This window comes from Lingula anatina, chromosome 2 (assembly GCF_051362555.1).
Source record: "Lingula anatina isolate TDL-2025a chromosome 2, LinAna3.0, whole genome shotgun sequence".
Lineage (NCBI taxonomy): Eukaryota > Metazoa > Brachiopoda > Lingulata > Lingulida > Lingulidae > Lingula > Lingula anatina.
Genome location: NC_141768.1, coordinates 1,626,458 through 1,644,349, shown reverse-complemented (window position 1 = coordinate 1,644,349; position 17,892 = coordinate 1,626,458). Strand labels below are relative to the sequence as shown.

Below are 17,892 nucleotides of genomic sequence, written 5' to 3'. Positions count from 1 at the left end.
AACGTTTAGGTATTTTGTGTCCAATGAAAAATGCAACAGTGGTTTCCTGGTATTTCCTGTTCTAATATTTCTTATACATACTCAGTTCAGCATTGCATGTTCAGATGTAGTTTTAGCCTGTGTATTCTGCAGAAGGTGCCCAAGTTCCTTATAACTAAGGGGTAGCATGAGCAGTGTGCAACTCTCGTGCTTGTGTCTTTCCCCTTAACTGGCAATTTTTCTTATAGTATAACTTAAAGATTCCTTTTATACCCTACTTACAAATTTAAACTTGAGTCTCATACTTGGGTTCTAGGAAAACTATAAATAAATGATTTTTTTGGCCCTTAGGGGCCATTCTGAATAGATGGTCAGAGTACCAACTGATCCACTGACTAAATATGGCAGACCCCACTTTGAAAGCGATACCGCTAATTCCATAATGGTCTCCCCCCTCTATACACGCCGTCACTGCAGGGGCCTAGCAATTAATTAAACTTCGGAGACAAGATTTAATCCATTTATTGGCGTGTGTGGAGGTGGAGAGACCATCAGAAATCAGCGGCATCACTTTTGAAGTGAGGTTTGCCATATTTAGTCAGCGGATCAGTTAGTACTCGGATTGTCTATTCTGAGTGGCTCTGTACTCTGCTTTCCCTATCAGGTACCAATAGCACAATGTTGATAGCAGCCTCTACCAGGTGTCTGGGGCACTTTGACCTGCCATCCTTGGTCTTCTTGATCCAATCTTGGTTGAGATCTTTGGCAGGTTCTCCGTATGGCTGCTTATTTAGGATACGTTCCCTCCATCTGATGTCCAATATCGCAGTGCTTTCCTTGAACATTCTTGTGTAGGAGCCATGGTGTTCTTGTTCCTGGTTCTAACTCAAGCTGTGTGTTTCACCTCAGAATGCATGGTTTCCACTGTAAATATCAGTTATATGTGGTCTTCAGGGTTCTGCATGCTCAGGTGTGACTATTCCAGATCCTGTCCATTTTGTAACATGCTCTTCATGCTGCCCATGCCTTTCCCTTTCTGGCTTCACTATCAGCTTCTGTGCTGCTGCTCATCATTAAGCCCAGGTATTTGAAGTCCTGAAGCATCTTTAATGTGAACGGTCCATTGCAGTGAGGTCTACCTGTCTTGGGAGGCCAACTTTGGCTAAGGCTTCATCAACTCGCTAAAGCATTGACCTTTAATTTACTGTTATGTAATATCATAATTAATGCTTTGTTGGATAATCATTTCTGATGTTTAAAGGAAAATTTAACAATATTTTTTCTTCATTTAAAGTACTGTCTATGTTTCTTAGACTTCATAGAATCTGCACCTTTGATTTTTTGTAGAGCATTTGTATATATGCCAGTTTTGCTGATTATAGTTGGTTTCTTGCATATTCATCCTTTAACTTTATGCAAAGTAAAACTTTCTTCCGAAATATTACTCCTGGGGATATTTTCAGTACATGTCTGGAAATGTTCTGATGAAATCTAATTATTTTGCAGCTAATTTGTAGCACAAGCAATACATTTTGGTTTGGGAAGACTGTGATACATGTAGCATCACACTTGATGCCATAGAGCAAAACTGATTGTCAATTAGTTAAATGTCATCCCTATTGTAATAAAGAAAGAAAGGAATTCAGACAACATGACCACATCAGAACCAGCCTGTTTGGCTATTCAGTTAGAAATAAGTTATTTTAATGTTGTGCAGATGACTGCTTGAGCTTAATATGTTGTTATACCTATTTGTGTGGAAGTTGCTGTCTACAATATTTTCTTTTAATATGTAAGAATGAAAATTATGGCAATAACAGTTGAAAATGAACTAATGGGTATTATTAGTGGAATAAACTGTACGAAATTGACGTTTTGGGATAAGAGATGGCTATTATAGGACAGCTGCTATAAAAAATATGAATTTCTTTGGAATGAAATTGCTGCCAGATTCAAGTGCAGTGCAGAAAGGTTGGAATGTCAATTTAGTATAGATTCCATTCTAGAGTTATAGTTGAATTGATGGACAGTGAGTCTTGGAAGGTGCAGTTCAGTAAGCAATATTACATAACAATGGGAAAAAATAAGTGCTGCAGTACCATAATAATCACCAGCTTTCTGTGTTGGACTCAACACTAGGAAGAGGTGTGTTAGTCTGTTAAACTGACTGCATGCAGCGAGAGTCCCCTTGGAGTTGGGTTGATCCACACACACCATTGATGTCTATGGGAATGAGGCCTTAAACTGTGCATCAAATTTTATACTCGCTAGTACAAGTTCCCAAGTTCAATTCTGGCCAAACTTTTATATTTGACAATTGGAGGTTGGGGGGGAGGGGGGGGGGGGGAATGGTACTGAGAATATTGACAATTTAGACAGACAGTCATAAAACAGGCCTTACAGATGTTGGGTAGATGGCTCACTGGCTATACACCCTTGCATATAGCACCAGGCCCAGCCAGATCCATTGGAAACAAAACACTGTTATCCCTCTTGTCATGAGACCTAACGTACAGTACCTGAGTAAAGACAGTATTGATTCCCATCTTTTATTTATGTGTTTTCCGCTGTGATACCTGTGTTGTGCAAGTGGACACCCAAACCAAGGTATTTAATGGAAGATATAGGTAATGGCAGACGGCTCAGATGGTCTTGACAGTAATAAATTCACCCTGCCATGTCATGTGACCCTCTTAGGCGTTGGCTTCTGTCAAAACCAGACAAACTTAACAGGAAATTGGCTTCCTGATGTTACCACACAACTAGGGATCAGTTTCACCAAGCCTTTGTTGTCTGAGGACTTCTCCCCTTACAGTTGACTCCCTAAATCTCCATTTCATTTGCACTTGTAAATTTAGCAACTGACACTGTAAGGGCATTCAGGCTAGCTGTGACATTTGGATCTACAGTATGTTTCTGGTCACTGATAAAGCTAACTGGGAATTGTCCATTCAATGTGAGCAGACCTAAGTTTCTTAAACATAAGTTTAAAATTCTGGGTTCTTATGTTTTCTGATCTTTAGGTGATGTTAGGATGAAGTTTCTTAAAGGGCACATTGCAAATGTCCAGTCTAGTTGGGGTGGGGGGGGGGGGGGGAGTGTTTCAAAGGAACCATCTTTTTGGTTAAAAAAGGGCCAACACAGCATCAAAATGTGATCTATGTTTCAGACAGTTTCTTTAGTTTGGTCAACAAGTGGGTAACAAGGTTTAGGCCAGAAAAATCTCCTCTGTAAACACACAAGTTTTGTAGTTCAAAAAGTACCATTGCAAGAACCCCCCTTACTATACATGCCTGGTATAAGTATATACCCTATCTGCTCTCCTGCCCATTGGGAGGGTGAGTTGCTGTAAAGAGCAAACTTAAATGTATGACCCAAGATTTTCTTATAATTATCTTGTGGTAAGAAATGTTACATGTAGTGGATCTTGGCAATCTCAAGAGTAATGACAAGTTCCAATTTATCAATTTTTTTAGGTGAAGAGGATGGTACTGTAGCCAAAACAATGAATGTGGGAACATGGAAGCTCAATTTTATGTAATTCAGACATTTTTCCATCTTTTGCAAACGATAGATAATGCTTTGCAGAGGTTTTTATATTGTAATCGCCGTGGTAGCTACATGTAACAGGAATGGATTTTTTTACAGTGTAAAGTCAAAGTTAATGCTTTTATGAACTGTGCCAGGAATAGAAAAAAAATACCTTATTCATCTTTCTATTTTTCCTGATTTGTTTTCTTGTTATGATTCTGTCTGTACTAGGTCACTTTGAATTTAGCGTTCAACTGCACTTCTTTGTTAGATGATCAGATAAATTTCTCACATCTTAATTGCAGTGTGGCACTAAGTCCCTTTGGGGAATTTACTTTTAATTTATTTTTCTCTTAATGACACCACTCTTTTAATTAAACACAGACCACGTTTATAATTAATTTTATTTTCACTCTTCATTCTTGCTCATAAGTACACTCTGACTCATAAGTTCACTACAATTTAAACTTTTATGAGGTTATGAATGACGGCATATTTATAAATGGTGGGTGTGTATATATAAATGTTTTAGTGGGGTATAGCTGTGCACTGTATGATTTATGAGTTTGTGAAGCTGCGCAGAAAATGAATGTTTTATTAACTAATTTATCCTGTGTCCGTTTGTCTGTCCTTGCATGCTATCGTCCATTTATCTATTCATTCATCTGTTTATTTCTTGCTTTGTTATTACATGTTACACAAGTGGAAAGAAGAAATGCCTTCAAGTTCAGTGCAACTCTGGGATGCCATGGTACCATTGGGGAGTATACTGCTATTGTTTAGACCATACATGCTGTTATTGTTTCGTAAATTTGGCTTAATTTCCATAATGTTCAATGATTGCACAGTGGATGATTCTATTGGAAATTGCGTCTATAACAATTGTCTGGGGATTGCTTGCTCTCTTTCCTACTGCGCTTTCAAATGACTCCATGGGTGTTTCTGGACATTCAGTGACAACCCATGTAGCATTATCACTTATTTCCATAGCATCCGTCTTCCACAAGTCATTAACTCGGGTCATAGCTAACGTTATATTGTTATTATGTATATGAGCTTGTTCTTTCACAGGAAGAGTAGAAGACCATGCTATGTTCTCCCCATGCATGCAGTGGTGACAAGGTTACCAGGACTTGAATACTTTTGAATATAATATACATTTTGATTTTTTAATCATTTTTTTTACCATATTTTTATTTGCATTTCAGGTCATTAATACAAGTATAATTAAAGTGCATGTGTCCCTTCTCCCCTACCTATTTTATAGCTTTTCATGAGATCATAAGTCATGAGAAACTTCAAGTCCAGAAGTTCAAACTTGAAGATTTCTGTACAGTCCCTGTACAGTCCCGCAGGTGTCTAAACCCGGCTAGGGCCCGTAACTCGAAAGCATTGCGCATTGCAACTGAGCGCAAGCGTCTAGATTCCATAACTGGCCCATACTCGCCCCATATTATACATTGTAGCCTTTATGTGATATCACTATTCGCAATACGTGTTGCTTTCGAGTTAAGGAGCCCAGGTTAGAAGCAAAATCGCCCATTTTGCATAATAAAAAGGGTGTCCCTGGAAAATACTAACAGTCTTAAAGACACAGAATTCCATCCTACCCGGCCCTGACTGCCTGCTTTCTTGTTTGTCATCCGCAACATTTGTTGTGACAGTGTCAGCTAGTGTGACAGTCAGCGTGTGAAGGTTGTTTTCTATGCTCAAAATTTTATCAGTGGTGCAGATATATGTGGTATATGTATTGTACATGCAAGCTGGATTCTCTCTGCATTGAACCTGTAAAACTATTACAACCTTAAGAAGTTTTGTTTTCTTTTTTTTTTACTTGTCCTTTCTAATTTGCTGTTAAGTCTGTCAGAGTGTTCAATTAACCATGAAGCAATCCTCTGGACAAATATTATGGGGCCCCTGGGGGGAGTTAGTTACCCCAGAAAAGATTAATCAGCAAGATGTATATGGAGGTTTCAGGTTTTTTGGAGCCAATCGATCCTTACCACAAATGACCATGTTTGGATGTGTGGGCTACAATAGTGGTATGTTCAGACAAGGGTATCTTTAGACTGGGAAGAGTAACAACTGTTGTTATCAGACCAACAGAGTACAGGCAATACCTAGTGACCAATTATCAGCTGTCAATCATTGCCCATTCTGAACCAATCAGTGCACAGTATTTTCTACCCCCTTTTTTTTTTTATCGCCAGGATGCCATCTTTCTAGACAGTATGTCTTAATTGTCAGAGCAGCAGTTAGCGCAAACAAGTAAAGATATAATTTTCACCAAAAAAATGGTAAATGGTTAAAAGATGTCCAGTCACTGGACAACACTGGACATCAGTGGTTTCAGATAAATGGCAATACAAATATATATGATTCCAAATTTCAAGTATAAACACATTTTCCAATTTATCTGTCAACATAAATGCATGCATCTTGGGTCCCGATACATTGTTAAGCTATATGGTTTGCCATCAATGAAGTAGAAGACTACACGTTATATATTGTCATAATTTCCCACGTTGTTTAGATTGAAGATACCGGATGTAACATATAATATGATCAAGACTTTCACCTGCCAATAGTAGCAGATTATAAAGTTCTCGTGACAGGCAGGAGCACGTTATCAGATATATGAATTCAAGCATTTCTGATGGAATTATTTGATTGTCTTTGAAAGAAAATGCAAGGGCAGAATATTTGTGAGCTTCCCTTAGTTCAAAAGAAGCATTTAAATATTTCAAATTTAAAAGTTAATAAAAAGTGTCTCAATGGAAATGGGTTTTACAAATCTCTTTCAAAAAAAGATTGGCATATGCAAATTTAAGTCAGATAGTTAATGTAAATTAGTGGACCTATGATAGATTGACAACCAATAAGATGGCAATGGACCACTATTTTAAAGTAAGAAAATAAAATGGCCAAACCTTCATGTTCAGAATGTTTTATGAATTTCTAATTGGCATGTGCTCACTTTTGAGCAGAATGTGGCTTTTTCTGTTTTTTTGTTTGTCTAGTTGTATTTCTACTTTTTGTAAAACACATCTGTCAGGTCAGTTATTGATGACAAAAATGAGACCTAGGAATTAATTTTTGATTAAATAAAAAAACAGTTGTTAACTAGCAACACAGTCACAATAATTACAATAGGTTTCAGGAATTTTCCCCCATCAGAATTTTGCACTTTTTTCTACATTTGCATTCTAGCCAACTTACTTAAATTATTACCTAAGCCGTTATTAAAGTGAGTCATAAAGGATTCTTGGAAAAGGACACCCAATTACACTCTGGCTATTGATCACATTTTCAAGCTCAATGGACTGGTGACATGGCTCTCTGTTACGGTCAGAATTTTGAAATGTCTTCAAATCAATAGCACAATTATATTTTAGTAATAAGGTAGATATTGTCTCCAAGGAACTGAATTTGAATGTGTGTTGGTATGATTTATTTGCTATCTTGAGGTAAAATCAAATAAACATAACTATATCATTTCAACAGTTAGTTCTTGCATGACAAGTGCTAAAAACTCGATTGCATTTCTCTCATAGCCAAGAACACTTAATGAAGCTTGATGACTCTGTTTGAATTGACAGCCTCTTTGGTGCAGATTTGAACAGACAGTCTCTGATACGGGCTTCACTTGACAACCCTTTTGATATGATATTCAAGAAACATTGAACCTTCATGAATTGCAAATGGCTGCCCTCTGGTGTCTAAGTGTGTGTCTAAGGAAGGTGATCACCCGACCCCAGGGTCAACCTCCTGCCTTAACCTTATGGCCCCTTTTACATTTATTTGCTGTAATGGATTTTTTCTCCAATTGAATGATGTTTGTTATTGATAGCCATGCCTGAGGACAAAAAAAAAAAAAAAAAAAGATTGGTTTAAATTTTTTCTCTCTAATCTTTTTATCAATTGAAAAATTTAATGTTTAATGATTGTAATATCATATATTATAACATATGCATTAAAAGCAGAATTAAAGTACAGAGCATTGTTGCCTTCTTTTAATTACTTATTCAAAGTATTTATCTATTTGTTCTCGTATTCTGGTGTTCTTCCAAAAGCTGTGTATAATATTCTGGATCTTATCATTGTGAGCACTATAACATTGATCACTTTCTTCATTAATTGATCTAATTTAATTTAATTGGAACATTTTGAACTGCTTTGTCAGAGTCTGGCCCCTCATTTTGTTTTTCTTTCTGTCTGGTTTTTAATTAGTATCTGCATGAAGACCTCCTTGCAGCAGCAATGCATCCAGGAAATTGCAAGATGGTTCTCAGTAAAAAGCTCTAATGAAGATGTGTACCAGGTATCATTATAACAGGGTTTAAAGGAGATCATAATAACTTTGCTGGGCATGATGTATGTAGTCATTTGAACCATAGTGGCCATTACGGTAGAATGGTTTTAAGAGATAATAAAAGTGAAGACAATGACCCTTTTACACTGAATTTGCTGAAGCTCGGCTAACATCACCTGTTTTCCATGAAAACATTGTGCAGTGAATTATTAGACAACATAACTAGTTTTTAATTGAAATTTTTCACCTCTAGTGATTAGTTTTTAGGATGTAACTGGTTTTCTTACCTTTTGAATAATAATTGAACAGATTATCCGATCTTCATAAGGAGTGATTATGTTGCTTGAAGAAGCATATATGCTATGATAAAGATGAGTGAAATGCTCCTTTAGAAGTTTTAATTGCTACCTGTTTTAGTTTCATTTTCGGTTCACTTGATTTTACATAGAAGCTGTTTACACAAGTACAAATCATGTAAACAGTTTGGTAGATCTAAGATTATCCCTGCCAGTTCCTGTGATATTAACGGGGCAATGGCATATTTTCCTTGTCACATTTCTATTCTCATTGAAAAAATGATGGTAATTCTGAGATGTACCTCCATCTTTAAGAAGGTAGTCAGGTTTTATATGTGTATGTTTATAGTTGTTAGACCTCATGGCATGTTTCTTGCATTATGCTGCATTCCATTCATGCAATTTATAGTGTATACAATAGGATCTGTTATGCACTTTGTATATATAGAATTGCTTCGTGTGTGACCTTTTAGATTATACTTTTGAACTTTGTTTTCATTATCTTTGAAAAAAATATGAACAGAAGCTTGAATACCAAGGTTAATGGCTTTTGTTGTAAATAGTAAACCCTCATGGGCGAGATTTTATGATTTGGAATTGCATGTGTGTGTGTGTGCGTGTGTGTAAACCTACTGCCTTGGGGACCTCTCTGACACTTGATAATGTTTAACAATGATGACAGTCTTGGCTGATGGATTTTTTAAAGTCATCTAGTGGGAATTAGTCTTGCAAGATCCTGTAATAACCACACCCATTGCTTCAACTAACAATTAATAGATGTAGTCAGACATGCAATGTCTTGGACACATGGCAAATTGTATGTTATCACCTGGGAAATTTAGTTGTTCGCTGATAATATTTCTGGGGCATTTATCAGGTTTCTGTCATCAAATGTGACCCATAGGACAACGGGGATAATTTGTTCCTGGTTGCATTACTTTCTTTATGATAGACAGACACCTTCTGATGATATCTCAGTATTAATGGCTTAATTGTTTTTGAAAGCTTTTGCTTATTCTCCAGATTTTTGAGATAGATATGTCAAAGACATCTTTGTTGAAAGATTTATGTGTTTTATCTCTGTTTTGTCTATTGGGACTTTGTGTAATGGGGTTATGTTGTGATCAGAAAACAAGGTGAATTTACCCTGGAGCATTGGTACATTTGGGGATGCAAAAAATGCCTCTAAGGTCAGGGTTAAACGGACACAAGTTCTTAAGTGCTACCTTCTACAAGGGTTGTATGTCAGGGTCACAAATTTAAAAGTACTTTTTTCACTGTGAAACTCTTAGATATTTCTTTGGCTACAGTATTCTCTTATTTCTGTGCGGAGATAATAGATAAATATAAAGCCAAGGTCTGTAATTACAAGATTGGTCCCTATTATATAACCACCTCAGATACTGGTCCTCTGATTGCAATCTAGACAGACAATTAATTACTTGCTCAATCAATTGTGATAACATTAATTGCTTTGCTCCACTGTGACAGACAGTCCTTGTTGATAGCTTGTTACCTTGGGATGAAGTCATAGTAGATATTCCAGTGGACACTTGTAGTAGATATTCCAGTGGACACTTGTAGTAGATATTCCAGTGGATATGAATATAAAAATCCAAGGCAAAAGATTATTATAAATATAATAGCCATTAAAATCTAATGAATCTGAGAATCATGAGTTGACATGACCAAATATGGGTTGATGACCTGTAAGTCAATATTGGTATTGCTGGATATACATCTGGGGTTTTCTTGTTACTCATCTTTCCTGAAAATGTTGCTTTTAGGCCCGATTCAGAACATTGGACTAACTAGTCAAAGGCTCAAATATGGTTGACACATTTGAATAATAATATATTTCCCCACGGGATATCTATTCAGTGTCTGTTAGCAGATTAGACAGCAAGCTTTTTAGTGGGTCACCATATTTGACCCACAGACTAGTTAGTCCACTGTTCTGCATGTGGCCTTAGTGGCACAAATAGCAAATTCAGGGTTCTTAAAAGCTACTTGTAAAGGCATGAAGTAGTGAACATTAGCAAGTGTCCACATTTGTACCTTTTTTAGCCTGCCACTGCCCAGTTTGACTAAAATAATCATTTAGATTGTGGTATAATTTGAGAAAAAATATTTTGTGAAGAATGCCATTTTACATCAGTAATTGATTCCCCACAAAGTTCATTGAATGCAGATCTCTAAACTGTTTATTTTTAAATTCCCTCTCTCTGGCACCTAAGGAGCCACAATGGGTGGCTTGGAGAGAACAATCTAGGTCTCAGCTGCAGACTGCAGTGCTGCAAAGTTCACCTGCTTAATTTTAAACTGGGGGTTATTTGAAAAAAAAAAAAAACAGAATCTTTGAATAAAACCCAACAAAATTTTCGGGATTTAGGCTATCTGATAAAAGACTTGAAACAGAAAAGTTCCTTTTTCAAAAATGCATTGGTATTTATTTAAGAGGGCGATGATCAGTGTTTTATTTTCAAGGTGCAATAATTCCATCAGATAAATCAGAATTCTCATGTACAAAATGACTTAAAGTACATCTTTTTACAGACTCTTTATTCTCCAGTGTTATGTTTGTGTCTTCTATATCTTGGCACCATAACATCTTGATTTGCTCAGACGTCATAGGCATGCTTTTCATCCTCAACAGTTTAAATTTGAAGGGCAATCATCCAACTTTATTTTTCATTTATAAATAAACATTGCCAACGAGGTTGCATGTTTTGATTAGGTCTTACCCTGCTGGTGCTGAAGCTGTGAAGCTGGTCAGGCCAAACTGGTCTGTGTCTGCTCCACCTGTTTCGGTACCATTGCCACAATAGCCTTGGGCCACAGAGTCACCACAGTTATTTTCACTATATATTCACATGTATTTCTCTGTGCACATGTCTGGATTGTCCATTGAGAAGTTTTTGGGAAAAAAATGAGAGCAGAGAGCAGGCTACTGGTATTGCCAACAAATTTGGAACCTAGAAGCCTCTCAGGGTACATCTCTTGGATGAGTTTGTGAATGGGCCACTTTTATACATGTTTTATTGGGTTTTCAATATGTCAGGTTTTTTCATTATCCCTTTTGATAACTATTCAGATAAATATGCCGCAATGAACAGTCAGGCTATGTGATAATGCTGTCATATGAAAATTACATCATAATGTATTAACTTATTCAAGCTGATGACATAACAGCTGCATTTTCACTGCCAACTGTAATATCGATTTCAAACAAATTTCTCTCACGTGAACACCCATCAACACCCTTTTAATGACTATTTAATCACAACAACAAATCCAACAAATTGGTGCAGGTAAATTTTCTTGATAGGCTTACTTCACATATTTTATCAGTAAAAAGGAAAAATAAGGCCTATTTTTAATGAAACATTGTAACTGGAATGTGGTGCCAAATTGTAATTTGTACCCGGCGATATTTTAGATAGCGCAGAATTATATCAGAAATCCATCACCGTTTCACACCGATTTACAAAGCAGCTAAATTGACACGAACCACTTTCTGTTGTATACAGAAGCATGTGGGGTGTAGGTGAATAAAACAACAAAGAATGTTTTTTATACTCTAAAACTGGTTATTTTTGTTGCACTTACAGATAAGTATTTTAAATGAAAGTTAAGAGGGAGAAAAGCTATTTTGCCTAATGTAGACATTTATAACCTATTGAACTCTTCCAAGGTCTCAGATTTGTTTTCTGGAGATCAAGTAAGCTTAATTGTTTGTCTACTTCTCATAATATAATCTGTTCTTTGTTATTATTAGTCCATGTTTACATAATTTTCACTCTGTTGGATCATTCTTATTTCTCCTAATTTTCAAGACACAATTACTATAGATTCTCTGTCTGCTCTCCGTGTTATAATATGGTTACTGTGTGCGAGTATTTTGATTGACATGTCAGTTATTGGTTTTCTTTCAACAATTCCACATGCAATAAAGTAATGTGTGACAAAGTTGATGGAAAAAAAGATTTTTAGATAAATACTCTCTGTCACACTATGTGATAGTTCATTTTCATCTCCATGTGGAATCCAGTTGATTTCTTCATGCAGTTCATCCTGGTCTGTTGGGGAGATTTAGCAGGGATTTTGAATTTATTTCTCCATCAATTTGCTATTAAGTCACAAACAAATCTACCTTAGGCTGTTTAAGAAAATATGGCTTGTGAGTAAAATGATGTTGTAAAATACAATGTGAATAGTTTTCTGTGCATCTCTCATATTTTGTCAACAAAGGAGATAACAAGTGCACCTCCACAGGGAAAAAAACTCTTTGAAATTGCTGGCTATAGGCCTGATTTTATACTAGAAATTTAACTCACAGAAAGTGGAGTCCCAAAACTGTCTAATTTGAGTGTAATTAAGCAACAGGAAGGTGAAATGATGCAAGGTTGAATGAAGCGGGTTGTTTCAACATGCAGCTGTTTTGCTGTGGCTCCCCAGCAGGTGCTCCTTTCATTGATTCTACGCAAGGAAGATGCGTATCCTGAGGTCATGCGCATTCCTGGAGGAGTTGAAATGGGAGATATTTGCCCACAGTGCTGTCCTTAGGAACCTTACTGCATGGGAAATCTGCATGTTTGAACTGGTGCAATGAGATGGCTTTCTTGCTCATGAGCTGTTTTTGTTATTCTTAAATTTGTAGAATTTTATTTTATAACCAGAAATTTTCAAGTTGAAATATTGATAGAAAAGGTTGGGTTCAATTAATATGGAATAAAGACACATTGAAAACTTTTTCACTTTTTTCTTTTTCTTTTTATTTGTTATTCAGAGAAACAAATTTCCATTGGTTTTGTCATACTTTAATGTGGTCTTGCCACCAGGAAATGTCATGTCTGTCATTGTAGGACAGAACAGTTCAGGGAAAACCACACTCATTATATCATCATAGCCATCCATCTTTTGGAAAATAACAAGTCGCAATTGTCACATTGTTTGTTCATGGCCATTTTGATATTAAAACTGTTAGCAGGTGTCATTGCGCCAATAGTCTTTTATACCTTCTGATAATCATCTTCATGAAATCGGCACTTATCATCATGTCTTGTTTTCATTTGAATTTTTGTCACGCTATCATTGTGAACTGATTGTGAAAGGGCTGGAGTAATAACCCCTTAAGCATAATTGATTGTAAGAACATCGTAGTATACAGACTGTATCGTTAAAGTGTAAAGTTTGAGCCTGGGGGGTATGTCTGGTTATGAGTGGGTATATGTGGGTGTATATGTATGTGTGTTTGAGTATGTAGGTGTAAATCTTTTGATCTCTATGCCAGTAACATACCCTCCCAAATTTTTGAAAAACAAATTTTGTTGTTTGCTCTCAGAGTCACAGTCTCAGCTGTTGACAAATGTATTTGCAGTCTCAGCTGATGACAAAAACATTTGAACCAAAATGACAGCACGTATTTGAAGCCCATACACATCACCTGTGATAATTTGTATGAAAAGATCTTGTTCAGGGATGAAGCTTTACCCCCATAACACTTGCTATCTTACTTCAAAATAAAAACCTGTTCAATTGACAATAAAGGCCCCGAGGTACATATGTGTAGAAAAATTAGTTCTGGTATTTTATATATTTGATGGGATTTTTATTTTTATCAGCAAAAAGACAGATGCATTTTTGAATAATTAGATGAATGAAAATCCTAATTTTTGGTATTTTGATGAACCTTGTCATTGTCCTCAGAGGTAAGGTGGGTTGGCCCATGCTTATTGAAAAAGTGATTATTAGCTGGATTGGTGGCAGGAAGAAGGCTAGTTGATTCAGGAGCCCTCAGGGCATAATTCTGGTATGGCGCATACTTTGATGATCATTTTGTGTTGCACATCAAAATTATGCTGGTAGTGCAGTTGAGTCAAAACATTTTGTGTTATGAGCAACACCAGGAAAAAGTATGATGTAAACCTCCATTTTTTTTTAAGAGTGAGAAGTTAAAGGTTTTAAGTTTAAGAGTTTTTATCCACCTGACATGTTTAAGCATGATTTAATTTGCTGTTGTTAATATTTTTGCACCTCTATCCCCTCAAGAATGTTAATCAGCACACTGCTGCAATGACGTATCATCTGTATTTCCCATGATACCATTTTTATCACACTGCCTGCCAGGCATGATCTCATTTTTACATCTTTTTCTGTTTTTCATCTACGACACAATACATCTCCCAAACAAAACTCATTATGGAATAATGTATATGGCTCACTATGCCAATAACCTTACAGAATATTCATTGACAGACTTTTTCCATCACTAATCCAGTATTCCAACTACTGTTTTGTCATTTAAGTCAGACTGAGGTGTACTCATAAAATAGCCAGGATTTTTAAAACCAAGGTTTTAGCAAAACAACAATTACCAGGTACATTAGTTACAGGTTTGATTCTCTGCAAAAAAACATGCACAGCTATTACACATCAATACTAGCTAGAACCAGTTCTGTCCTCAGAAATAGTGTAGTTTTACAATAAATGGTTTTTATACATGCATGCAATAGACTGTACATGCGCATTAATGCAACTTTTAAGAATATTTATGTTTTCTATAGTGTGATTCACTTTTGCAAATTTTCATACATTATTGTGCAACAAGATAATAAGAACTGGGTCACTGTGACTGTTGTGTCATTGATTTTTAATTAAATAGATAGTTTTTCTCAAGCACAAGTGGCATGCAATAAGAATTTTGGCTTTAGTTGAATAATCATGTTGTTTTAGATTCTTTTAATAATTTGCAGCATAAGGATATAAAGTTACTTCTGTTGGGAAGTAATGGATGTATTGTGCTCATATCTGACTTCAATACCTGGTCAATACCTGAATTTTATAGAAACTAAAATGAAAACGTGAATTAAATCTGGTGAGTGCTTTGATCTTGGCAGTATTTTTCATTGGTGTAATAATTATATGATAGTGCCAGATAGAATAATTTTGCTAGACTAATGCTTAAACTGTAAGCAAAGATGGTGGAGTTAAATACATATTTGATATTCTCATTATACAAAATATGTTCAACAAATTATTGATATCATCTATATGTTGAAGTAATTAGTTAATTATGATACACATAGGTGTGGTTCTGGCATAGTGTGTATATTGTGATGTATTGATAATTGTATTATGGAATCTCTATATTATGTATTGAGCCTATTAGTACATTTCTTTCTGTTTTCTTTTTCAAAGAAATAGTATGCCCAGAAGGCCAGAGATGACATTTTACTTAAAGATGTCAGCATTATTTGCTTGCCATAGGCAGGGACAAAGATAAGAAAGGTTGATTGTAAGTTTTTATAAAAAAAAGCAAGGGAAAAACTGGTGATGCTTTTATGTTTAGGTTAGCGTGACTGAACAGCGCATTAACCAATCTGACATTTACAGTTTCCTGTGTGCGGAGCTTTGGATATGTCTGAGTAATGACATTAGAACCAACCAAAGCAACATTGTTCACAAGCATTGTGCACGTAACTAAAGTTCACATGAATTTGAAACTCTCTTTCTGAAAAGTTTCTTTACTCTATCTAAGTCAATGACCATGACTTCTTAGAAGAGATCAGTTGGTTGCTAGACCAAACTTAAAACCAAACAATGTAGTTAGCCTTGTACCTTTTGAGCGTCAGTGATAAAATTAATTGCTCTAAGAAATAAAAAATGAAATATTAAGCAATTTTGAATATGATAAATTAAGAACCCGTTTATCTTGGGATGAATCCATTTAACTTATGGTGGCAATCCAATGATTGGCATTAGTCTGCTGTTTTCCAATCTGTGATGATGTCTGTCAATATCAAAGGAGGTGCTGAATAACCCACAGTATGCTGATGAATAGCATCAGAGAGCCAAACTGATCTACACATACAGTTAGACTGGGTTCCCATACCTAGATCGATCTAGCAGGATAGGTCCATCTACGGTTTCTAGTTAAATTGCTTTCAGCTTAAGTGGCTTTGATGTCTGGCATGCCTACTGAAGCTGCTAAATGATAATTAATTACCCCCTAGCAGTTTCACAAGGCATGACAGACATGTAAGCCGCTTAAGTTGATAGCAATTTAGGGAAAATCCCCTCGGAGATAGATCGATCCACAGTTAGTTTGAAAAGGGTCTGGAAATGATCCTTAAGTCCTGCATCCAGCACTTTTTAACAAAAAAATCATTTTAGATTTCTCCATGAGATAGTTAGATAATACCCCCATCCAGGATGTACTCTTCCAGTTAATTGTGCTAGACAGGTGCCAGTTTGGGGGGGGAGGGGAGCATGGGGTTCCCTGCTGTGTCCAAGCTGTTTTATTGCATACATACCTTTTGGCTCCTGAAGTGTTTCTTAGAATGATTTTGGTGAAAAATGGGTGCTAGATGCAGCCTTAGAGCCGGGATATTAGCACTAGATACTGATTGATGATGAGAGGTTCACAACCCCTTTTTATGAGTAGGGAAGGGGGTGGAAATCTTACCTGAAAGGGCTAAGCCTGGATTTCAGAAAATGTTTGGTATGAAATTAGCTGTCTTGGAAGTTGATCTTTCTGTTTACTGCATGGCTATCATCATCATCATTACTTGTAATAGAAGTAAAAGAAAATATATGCTGAAGGCTCTCAGAATTTTTTGCCTTCCCTGTTTTTCTGAAAATCTTCAAAGCTCCTGTCTGTGTGGGTCAGACTGGTGAAGTAAATATCAAAAATAATCTGACAGAAGAATAATCAAATTTATTGTCATTCAAGGGAGTTATCAAACCTGTTCCTGAAGCTTGAAATATGTAACTGTGAGTCTGAAAATGTAAACAAGAAATTGCTCATGGCAAGCACTTATTCTTCTAAATGACATCAAGGATGGGCTGATGATGTTCTGTTAAGTGAAAAACATTTGCTGTGGCTTATCTTGGTGTGAATGCGCCCGCAGTGTAATTAAACATCCTGGCACCTCACCAACAGGTGAGTGATGGAGATAGGGAACCCGCGCTTTGCCAAATCAATAGTAATAAAGTATAAACTGAATGCACTTGGTTTGTCAGATGCTTCACCAAAACTGCTGGGAATGTCCTTCTCAAATGGTTCTTCAAACTGCAGATGAAATTCTTCTCAACATGCTTTAGTATATTGCATTAACAAGTGTAATCAACCCCTACTGTGAGCCCAAGCTCAAAGCTATTTCATAAGGAGTAGGTGAAAGGCAAATGTTTTGTTTGTAAAAATAAAGCTTAACTTTATTAACCCTTACATTTCAAACCAATGCCTTAAATATATTGTCATTTCTTTGTTTATCCTGTTTTGAGATGTCACTGTATCTGTTCATGATTTCAGGCCAATTTGCTATTATGCTCTCGACTTGTTTGGTATCAGCTATTTTTACATCTTTCCAATTGAACGGTTTCTGTTGAAGTATTTGCAGGTATACATATGCCTCTTGTATTTTCCAAGTAAAAGGCTGAAGACTGATAAAGACTTGGTGACAGTCACGAGGGTTTTGAATGACAATTAATTCCTAACAGGCAGTAGGTAACCAACTACAAAGAAGTAAGATGACACCAGTGTTGTAAAGAATGCCTCCTTGGAGGGTTAATGACATGGAAGTAAAACATTTTTTAAATATATAGGATTTCGCACCTGCACTTTTAGGAGATTTGACTGATAGTATATATCCAAAAATAAGAACTTCATTTTTTTAAAGTTTCATGAATAAAAAAAAAATAAGTAACCAAGTCATGAAAATGTGATAGTTCTAAACGCAGCAATAAAATCCATTGTCATACTGTAAGTAGTTT

General features: G+C 36.1%; 1 protein-coding gene across 1 annotated transcript in view; it reads left to right on the top strand.

The window, feature by feature from the left end:
• The window catches only part of LOC106170126 (uncharacterized), a 71,248-nt gene that overhangs the window by 25,647 nt on the left and 27,709 nt on the right, over positions 1 to 17,892 (top strand). The window lies entirely within an intron of this gene.